Source organism: Prosopis cineraria, unplaced genomic scaffold (assembly GCF_029017545.1).
Source record: "Prosopis cineraria cultivar Desert tree isolate PC_DT_omini unplaced genomic scaffold, ASM2901754v1 PC5, whole genome shotgun sequence".
NCBI classification, from domain to species: domain Eukaryota; kingdom Viridiplantae; phylum Streptophyta; class Magnoliopsida; order Fabales; family Fabaceae; genus Prosopis; species Prosopis cineraria.
The window spans coordinates 22,179,572-22,189,855 of record NW_026555336.1 but is presented as its reverse complement, the minus strand read 5'-3'; the positions used below and the strand labels follow the sequence as shown (position 1 = coordinate 22,189,855).

The 10,284-nt window shown below is 33.8% G+C and overlaps 1 non-coding gene across 1 annotated transcript; it reads right to left on the bottom strand.

The window, feature by feature from the left end:
• Positions 1–7,771: 7,771 nt before the first annotated feature.
• LOC129312264 (small nucleolar RNA R71) lies at positions 7,772–7,878 on the bottom strand. The gene has a single exon (XR_008593509.1). It is a non-coding gene; the product is annotated as a small nucleolar RNA R71 (small nucleolar RNA).
• Positions 7,879–10,284: the final 2,406 nt, after the last annotated feature.

Below are 10,284 nucleotides of genomic sequence, written 5' to 3'. Positions count from 1 at the left end.
TTCTAAAAATGATTAAAGTGTACTATAATGAGGAGGTATTTATGATAATCACTTTTTTATTTTCATATAATTTTTGATTTATTTCATTTCAAAGAATTTTTATTTCTTATTTAAGAATATTCAAGTTATGCTCAATATCCGAGTTAATGGGAATGATAGTGAATGACAAAAATGATACTCTAAAATATGATTTGGTAATTATAGCATCTGTAAAGTGTAAGAATAATCTCTTGCAGCAAGAAAATTGGAAGAGAGTGAAAATAAGGAAAGTGAACCTTATTTATATAATAATTATTATATGAAAAATTTTATATATATATATATATATTATTTAACTACATACATATATCAAATAATATATTATTAAAATGATATACATATATTATATTATATTTTTAATTATTAATATGATAAAATAATTTATATGACTATTTTATACTTACTTTTTTATATTGTTACAAAAATAAAGCATATTTAATTGTGACTACAAACATTTTAAAGCTAGTTTTATATTATATTTTTATAATATCATATTATCATACTATATATATATATATAGTTTTCTAATTATGTTTTAATTTTTCAAGGGGTAATAAGTTCAAAAATAAAATAAAATGTTTATATTTTTAATATGCACAAAAATAAAAAATTTTGCAAAAAAAAATAATTTTTTTATTACTTACATGTATCTTCTTATTGGAGAAAATTCTATTCGTGATATAGTTGGACACTAAATATTAACACCTCTTGTAAAAAGAATTCAAACCATAGTTTAGGGGCCAATATACTTTTTTTACCCATAACTAGCTAATCACCTATGCATTGGTGCATGGGATGTTATTTTTGCAAATTATTTTAAGTGTTAAATAGTGCAATTACCTATATGAGTAAAATAATAAAATGACATAACTACTATATCAATGATTAATATTTAAAATGATAATGAATAAAAAGGTATGGTGTAATATCATCAATTTTTAACTTTAAATTTTTGTGTTTAAAAGGGGGTAAATTTGGTAAAGTTGAGTGATTAATTAATTAATGATATTTTTGGATGGCTAATGAGGTTATTGGATCATTGGACAACCTTAGAAGAGAGCTAGATTGGAGTTCATGTGAATGGGGCATCAAAGTGAGGCCCAAAATATACTGATCATCACTGTGCCATCCATTACGATAAACATGCCATGCACCATGGCGAATGAACAAAAATATGGTTTTATCATATTGTTGCACGTGTTCAAAGCAGAAGGAATAAAAGAAAGAAAATGAGAAGGGCAATATAAAAGGCTGGTGGCTCTACTAGGGCTTTACTTTGTGGACAATTTGGAGGCAATTTGAGCTAGCCACATACTTGGGTAAGCTTCCTATCCACTCTCCATCTCTATGTGAATTTTTGTTGATTTAGTTTGAATGGGTGTTGATTCTCAGTTCTCCTCGGGTTTTGACCAAACCCATTAACTTAGTTAGGGCTTTGAGAAGTTAAATTAAACTTCTAAAACCTTAGTTTAAGGTTTTTGTAGTGATTTGGAACCTTTTGGTTAGGGTTGGATAAACCTTAAATGAAATTTGTAATATTAGGAGTAATGTGGATGAAGAACTAACATTATCTGAGTGCTTAGGTGTTAAATGAAATTAATAGAGTATTGTGTAAGTGTTATTTGTGTTAAAGAAATTTGGGTATTGCGGGTACGTAAAATTAGGCTAAAGAAGGGATTTAATTAAAGTTATAATAAATTATTGTTTAATCTTGTAGAATAAATATTGATTGAGCCCCATTGAGCTAGTAGACCTTGTAGAGTTGGTAATTGCCACGATAACTAGTTTTGTGACAAAGGGTTCAAGTAACCAGACAATTTAATCCTTTCACTTGTGTATTTGAATGTTTATAAGGTTTATGAAAGTGAATATGTATATCTATATTTTATTATAAAAATCATGATTTATATTTGAATGGTTGATATTTTAGAAATTCATGTGATGTGGTACTTAGGGTGGTTCAAGGTTCCCAAAAACCCGATATGCTCGACAAGGTCTGACAATAAAATGCCTTACTCAATGGATGAAAAAGCTGCCTAAAGAATATCGAGCATGGTTGGGTAGGGTTAAACCATCGGGTAGGGCTAGGGTTAAGGTTGAAGTGTTGGACAATGTTGTCCAACCTTACCTTAGGTGAATAAAAAATTTAAAAAATATGTTGATGTGTAGCCAACCCCTGTCTTGTCAAGCTGTGGTTTAAATTTTGTCCACCCCTGCCTTCTCATTTCATTTCAAGAAAGAAGAAACCTTAACCTAGTTTCTCTATAATCTCCAGTTAAATGCATTTTAGAGTCTCCACTCCCCAACCATTCAAAATCCTTTGCCTCTCATTCTAGTTAGCATTCAGTAGTCACTGACTCGCCATGAACCTCTAATTTTGACAACTCTGACATTCAAGAACGCCATTGACCTGGCCATAGCATTTCTTTAGCTTGCTATTTGCCACAATGGATAGTGCAATTTGAAAGGTGTTCAAATTTCCCTTTTGATTATTGTATGACTTAATTTATGTTTCTATGCTTCCATTATTTTATTAAGCTTGTTTTAAACTTTGGTTTTGTAATGTCCTTAACGATATTACCATACAACCCACCATGCTAACTATTAACCAAAATAATTAACTTTGAAAACTTTGGAATCCCAATATAAAATTTTTTTAAAACCATTTAATAATATATATATATATATATACACAAGTGGTAAAACATTACACAACGGAAGCATTATCCAATAACATCTTAAAATCAACTAGAAAACATGTATAATTCAACCAAACTAAATCAAATAAGGGCCATGTGTCACGGCTCGTGCCTCATGCATTGTGGCATGTGGCATAGAGATCCCAGCTGCCCGCTCTGTGCCATGTGCCATGGTGCACGTAGTAGAATTTATTGTCAAATTTTTGATTCTGATACGAACCTTAGAAGTATGCTGTTTTTGCATTCGATATTCGATTGGGATGGTTTAAGCACTTATGCAAAACTTGTTTCAACATCTAACCAATGACATTGGTTTCATTTAAATCTAATACCTCGTTTGAAAATTGGACACTCAAGTGCATTTTGATTGTTTTAAGTTAAAATATGCCATGTGAGCATCTCTAATCAAAACCATAAGTCATTAGCCATGTTTAGGGTCTTGATCACGTCCAATTGGACAATATATATCTGATTGACCAATTATATCTGTAATATAACACGCATACACACAATTGGCTTGTAAACTGCCTATCACATATAACTTGGGCAAATTTATATTTCCTCAATTTCATTTATACACAAGGCTAAGTTCACATACATATCCCACATTCGTCATTCCCACTAATCCACACTATCATTTCATCATATACACTCATATACATAGGGCTAGGGAAAAACAAAGCACTAAACACCATAAAAACTCATAGTAAAATGCATATGTTTCCCAAGGCAACTTATATACACATTTACTACTACTTATATACAAATTCATTACACCAATTCTTATAAGGCTTTATCAAGAAAATCATAATTCTTAGCCTGAATCTTTCCCTTGAGCACTACAACTGCTAGAACATGAAAAATATAAATAACTATGGGTGAGATCAAAATCTCGGTGACCAATATAGTTTATTTAATGTCTATTAACACAAATAACCATGCCAAAGTAAGAAAATCAAAGTATTAACACACACACACACACACATTTATCATAATATAGCTTTTCTCTTTAAAAGCCCTTTTTTCACACATTTAACACACTAGCATGATCATCTATCCACCAATCCTCCGAAGCTCCTTGACACAAATTATAGGCTCTATTAGATCAATCACATATTGACTTGAACTTACTTTTGGTGGTAGAAATACCCGAACAAAGGTAATATATATAATGTTTGCCTCGACATTACCAGGACAACGCTCATACACATTGTTGTGATAATTAGGATTAAATAAAATCCAATAAAAAAGTTATTAGAACCCAAGGGTTTAAAGATAATTAGTTTAAAACATTACGATCCTAAGAAAACTCTTTTTTAAAATATTGTTTAAGCTTAAATCATGGTTAAACATTAATTTAGAACAAATACGGAAGCATGAAAATCAAATCATTTCAAAACCGACTGAAACAATCCTTTTTGTAAAAATTCTGGTCTGTCCACAGTGGCGCTAGCTGTGCCCGTCGTGGCAGATGGCACAGAGGGATGAGTCCCTCGAACGCCATTTGCTCTGTGATAGAACTACCAGTTTGATAGAACACATTTGTTACCCACTTTTATTTGTCAATTAGGACCATTTTATTAATGATTTATCACCTTCAAGTGCACACATTGCATTAGATTTGGAACTTTGCCTAAGTTTCTAATTTCAGTGCACTAGGGGCATTTTGGTCCAAAAAATGAACTTTTGAGAAAATGTACAAGAAAAATTGAAAAGTGCATTTTATGTCCAGTTGATGAATGGTGAAATTATATTTTTAAAATTCATTTTAGTTTGGGAGTAATTAAATAAAAAAGTCAACACTTTCTTGAGTGTCTTAGTTTGTCCTAGTTTTTGGTTTGCCTTTGTGTGAAAATTTTTATATAATTTTGTGCAGCCTAAAACTTGGTTAATTTAATAAATTCTCCCTTCTAATTATGAATTTAATTCTGGACATGAATTAGATTTTATTATATCATATGCTATTTAATTGAATTATGTGATTTATGTGACATAGGTGGCATGTGACTTGTGCATCAATTGGGCAATTGAGGTCAACACTCCTTGAGGACAATGGCTGATGGTTTGCACGTGAATTATGATTATTTTGAGGGATTAGATCAGCTAAAATGATGTGGATGACACATGGGAAATTAGGCACACATTGGAATCATCTACAAACCAATAGGAAGTTGCCACCTTGCAAGTGTGACAAGGCTCCCATTTACATTTTAATTTCTTTTTCCTTATTTTAATTAAGCTTCAGCTGATGGGAGACACCAAGGAGCACGCCATTTTAAGTCTCAAATGGGATCCAACACATATCTCATTCATCTTCCACATTCTCTCTCTCTTGTCCATAGTGTTCTTCATTTTCTCTCTTTTGTTCTTCATTTTCCAGCACCCTAACCTCCATTTTCAGCCACCAAACCTCCACAAAACTCATACCATTCTTCTCCTTTCTTCATTTTCATTCCATCCCTTCCATTTTCACAAGGATTGAAGCTCATTTTCATCATTCAAGAGCTATGGAGTTTGGCCTTCACAAGCAATCACTAGGGTTCTTGAAGATGAAGATTGGCTAAGTTTCTTTGTGGAATCCTAGAGAGATGAAGATGGAGGATGAGTCTTGAGCTTCAAATTGGCTAAGTTCTTTTGTTTCCTATCCTCTTCTCTTTTTACTAGATGGTTAGATTCCTTAATCTAGGGTTTAATCATCTTAGCTTATAAATTCTAATTTGAATTTGATGTTGATGTAAAGAGAGAGGATTGTTTCATTTAATTTCTTCCTTGGACAGCCATGACTGAATTTTGCCACTCTTTGTTTGGCACATAATCTTGTGTTTTTCAATTAGTGAATTTCTTGTGTTAATATTGCATAATCTTGTGGTGTTAATGCTTGTGTTGTTGAGTAGCTTGACATAATCTTGTGGTTGCTCAATTTATGTGTTTGACCATGGCTGTTGAGAGAGGATTTTGAGTGAATCACTTGGCTAATGTCTTCACCAATTGGTTAATTAAACTAGGGACTTTAATCTAAGACCTAGGGAGGTTAGCTAATTAGGTTAATTGGCTTAGGATAATTTTCTTAAGTCATGACAGCTTTAGTCAAGAGGAAAGGGAAGCTAAACTTAGCCTAATCATGAGAAGATAATGAGTCCAAAATCAACTAATCTCTAGGGTTCCATTATTGTAAAAAGGGAAGTTCATTTCACTCACTTTCACTAGCATTTTAATTACTTGCATATTAGGTAATTAGTTTAGATAATTAGCTAGATAACTAAATTCCTACAAACTTTGGTTGATTTATTTCACTAGATAACTTTCAATTAGACTTAAAACCATTCCTTGGGAGATGACCTAGGGTTGGCCCTATATTGCATTAGGGTTAGCTTTAGTGTAATTTTGAGGATAAGGACTAATTTCCTATCAAAATTTTGGCGCCGTTGCCGGGGAATGGTTTAAGTTTAATTCTAAGGTTGTTTAGTACTTAATTTACATTTTTAGTGTTCCTGAAAAATCTTTTGAAAATTATAAAAATTTATTTTTGTGTGTCGTTTTTAGTGTTTTTTGTGTGTTTTGAGTGTTTTTATTCTGTTTTGAAAAAAGAAAAAAAATTTAGTGCAATTTTCGTTGGTTTGGTGTAGAGCTGAAAATACTCTGTTTCTAGTGTCTCTGTCTGAAATTGAAAAATTAACTGGGAATGAGTCTGAGGGAATTTGAACGTGAAATTTATTTCATTGAAAGCTCTATATCCTAGCTTCACTTTAAAATTGGTTTGGTCAATTTTGGACGTGGGAAGTGTCCTGTGGAAATTTACAATCTAACAAGGTCCAGGGAGCCATTACAGAGGATTCCCAAAACCCTGTTTCAACTTTGAGTTAGCATATCTTCCTCTTTGTGCGTTCAAATTGATTGATTCCAGTTTCATTTTTCTTATCGCTGTCTTATCTTTGTTTCTTGTGTTTAGGATTTTCTTCAATTTTTCCATTTTCCTATTTGAAAGTTTGTTAGAAGCTCTGAAGGTCTTCTGGACGAAATCCTGTTTCTCCAGACTTGAGGACCAACTTGTGAAAAATTCTGGGAACGATTGGAAGGATTTTTAATCTAAAAGTTTTATATAATTTTCCTGTATATCTCTTGTGTTTCTCATAAAAGTTTCAGGGGAATTTATCATGTGGATTTGCTGATAGAAAATTCACAAGTTCACTGTCTCCAGAGAGCCTACTGTGTGCGAATTCCAGAATTGCCAAAGCTTCTTGATTGAGCATTTCTAACTCTCTTTCTACTTGTTTGGTGTTATTTTTTTTTTTCATTTTGTTGCTATGAGTTTGAGTTTAATAAAAAAAAATAAAAAATTATTTCTCTTGCTTTTGTGTGTTTTGAATTGTTTCATGTTGATTTGCATTTTAGTTTAGTTTGTTCTTTGTTCTTAATTTTCTTGAGCTTGATTAGTGCATGACCCGAAGAAAACATACCTCTTTTGTTGAATTAGATCCAGAAATTGAAAGAACTATTTCTAGATTGAGAAGATCACAACCTATTCTTGATTCTCATTTGGTTTGTAATTCAACAATGGAAGGTATCTTAGGACATGAGCATGTGCATAATGAGGGCCATGGGAATGGGAATGAGAATTTGCATGATGATGGCCATGTTAATAATGAATTTGAAGGCTTGCATAACCCTAGAGAGGAGAGGAGCATTAGGCAATTAACTCAACCTAATTGGCATGATAATCCTTATGGCTTATATGTTCCTCCTACTAATGTTCAATTTGAAATTAAATCCTCTTTGATTAATGCATTGCCTAAATTTCATGGGTTACCAGGAGAGGATGCCATAGGTTTTTGCATACTTTCCTATTGGTTTGTGATACTATGAAGCCTATGCATGTAAATGTTGATGATGTTCAAGCTAAGGCTTTTGTATTTTCTCTTGAAGGTTTAGCAAAGGAGTGGTATTTCAACTACCCTTCTTATGTGAAAGTGAGCACATGGGCCGAGCTAAGAAGACTCTTCTTAGATAAATTCTTTCCAAATTCCAAGGTCACCAATTTGAGAAAGCAAATCTATGGGGTCCAACAAGGAGAGGATGAGAGTCTCTATGAGTATTGGACTAGATTCCAAGGCCTTTTGGCTAAATGCCCACACCATCAAATTTCTAGTGAGAATTTAGTCCAATATTTCTATGAGGGCTTGATTCCAAGAGACAAAGTTACATTGATGCCGCTAGTGGTGGATGCTTGATTGACCTCACTTCCTTAAAGGCTTGGGAACTAATTGACAAGATGGCTTCAAGTGGTGCTCAATACTCTACAAGGGAAAAGAGAAATGTGAATATGGTAGGTCCTCAGTTCTTAATGATTCATATGTGGACTTGCTAGCTGCCAAGATTGGGAGAATGTTGGCTCCACAAATATCTCAAGTGAGCAATGTAAGTACTTCTCAAGCACTTGTCCCTTATTCTTGTACTTTTTGTGACTCACCTATGCATGTAGAAAGCAATTGTCCTATTAAGTTTGAACAAGTAAATGCTATCTACAATGGAAAACAATCCTATGGTGGGAGGCAAGGGCAAGGAGCTTATTCTAATACTTACAACCCTTCATGGAGAGACCATCCTAATTTCTCCTATTCAAATCCAAATGTGGCTTTACAAGACAATCAACAAAGAGGATCCTATCAAAACACCTTTGGCCGTGACCCTCCACCTCATTTGTCTCAAGGTAGCTCTTCTCAAAGCTACAATCCAAGTGGTAATTCTCTTACACCTTCTTCTAATTCTTATAGTGATAGGAGGCTTGTTCCAATTGAGAGTTCTTCTAATTCGAACTCTTCTAATGATGTGAATGTGTTACGTAAGCAGTTGATTGAAATGAACTCTTTGTATAAAAACATGTATGATGGCTTAGGGAACAAGGTAGAGAGTATGGGTAACAAGTGTGAGAACATGAACTCTAAAATTGATGCCCTTACTTCTCAAATGAATATGCTTGCTAACCAATTAAGTGCAGCCAATGCTCAAGCCTCTACATTACCATCCAACACCGTTGCTAATCCTAAAGCTAATCTTAATGCTATCACATTGAGGAGTGGCAAGGAGTTGGGAGAAAGAGTACAAGAAGACAAAAGACAAGGGAAGGCCGAGAAGCCCTCTTTAAATTCTTCAATTGATGTTAATGTTTCTAGTTCTTCTTTTGCTCCTAATGATGCATCTTTTTGTAGAGATGATGAGGATGAAAACATTGAGGAGATCATATGTGAGCAACCACCATCTAAGGTGAAAAAGGGACTATGGCCGAGTTGTTTAGTAAGGAAAAAGAGGGAGAGGCCGAGCAAAGTGAAACAAGAAAGGAGAGTTCAAGGAAGGAAGAAGGAAGCAAAGTCAAGAGATTATGAAGAAGCTTCCTTTTCCACAAGCACAAGTGGTCCCTAAGCAAGTAAAGGGACAATTTGATCAAGAGGTATATGATTTTTCTTCCACAAGATTCATGTTAATGTACCCTTGATGGATGTAGTTAAGAACTTTCCTAAGTATGCCAAATTTTTGAAAGATTGTTGTACAAATAAAAGAAAATTTAGGCCTAATGCAAGGGTACAATTACCCTCATCTGTGAGTGCTATCATGAAGCCTCAACTCCCTATAAATGTGAGGACCCGGTTCCTTCACAATTCCATGCAATTGGCAACACACACACAACATTTTCTCATGCATTGATAGACTTAGGTGCAGCCATTAATGTTATGCTCTTTCAATTTATCATGCCTTGAGTCTTGATTGCATGCATAAGACACCTATGATATGCCAATTAGCGGATAGAAGTGTTAGAAGACCACATGGAGTAGTAGAAGACTTGTTGGTTTGTGTTAAAGGTCTATTATTTTTCTGTGGATTTCTATGTGCTTGATATGTCAAAAGAAGGGAGTGGGGATGATATTTTGATTTTAGGAAGGCCATTTATGAGGACTGCCCGTACATTGATTGACATGGAAAAGGTAGTTTGATTTTGAAATGTGGAGAGGATCATGTTATTTTTAATATATATGAAGCAATGAAACATCCTTTTGAGGATTATTTCTTGTTAGGTGTAAGTTCCCATTGAGTTATTGCTTCATGATGCTTGTGAGTCTCACATGCTTGATCTCTTTCTCACATGTTGGTGATGATTTGTCTCTTGTTACTACTACATGTATTGATGGATGTAGTGTCCTATTTGTTTAGAGAGATAGAGATTGATGCATGCTGATGATGCAACTACTTCTTCTCATGATTTGTTTAAAATATCTCCTATGCTTGATCTTGAAATGCTTGAGAGGGTATATCTTCTTTGTGTTGGTAGTACTAAAGCCATTAGGCCGAATCTATGAGTTTTTCTCTCTCCCTCGAGCTTGATGTTCGTAGGATTCCCAAGCTATTGGGAAAAGGAAAAATTCTACACATGTCACATGTCAAGGCCGTGGGCTCAAGTCCAAGCACTTGAGGACAAGTTGCAAGAAAAGGGGAGGCTGTAAAGAAAGAAAGAGGAGAAATCAAAAACAGTGAGAAGCCTAAAGACAAGATAGTA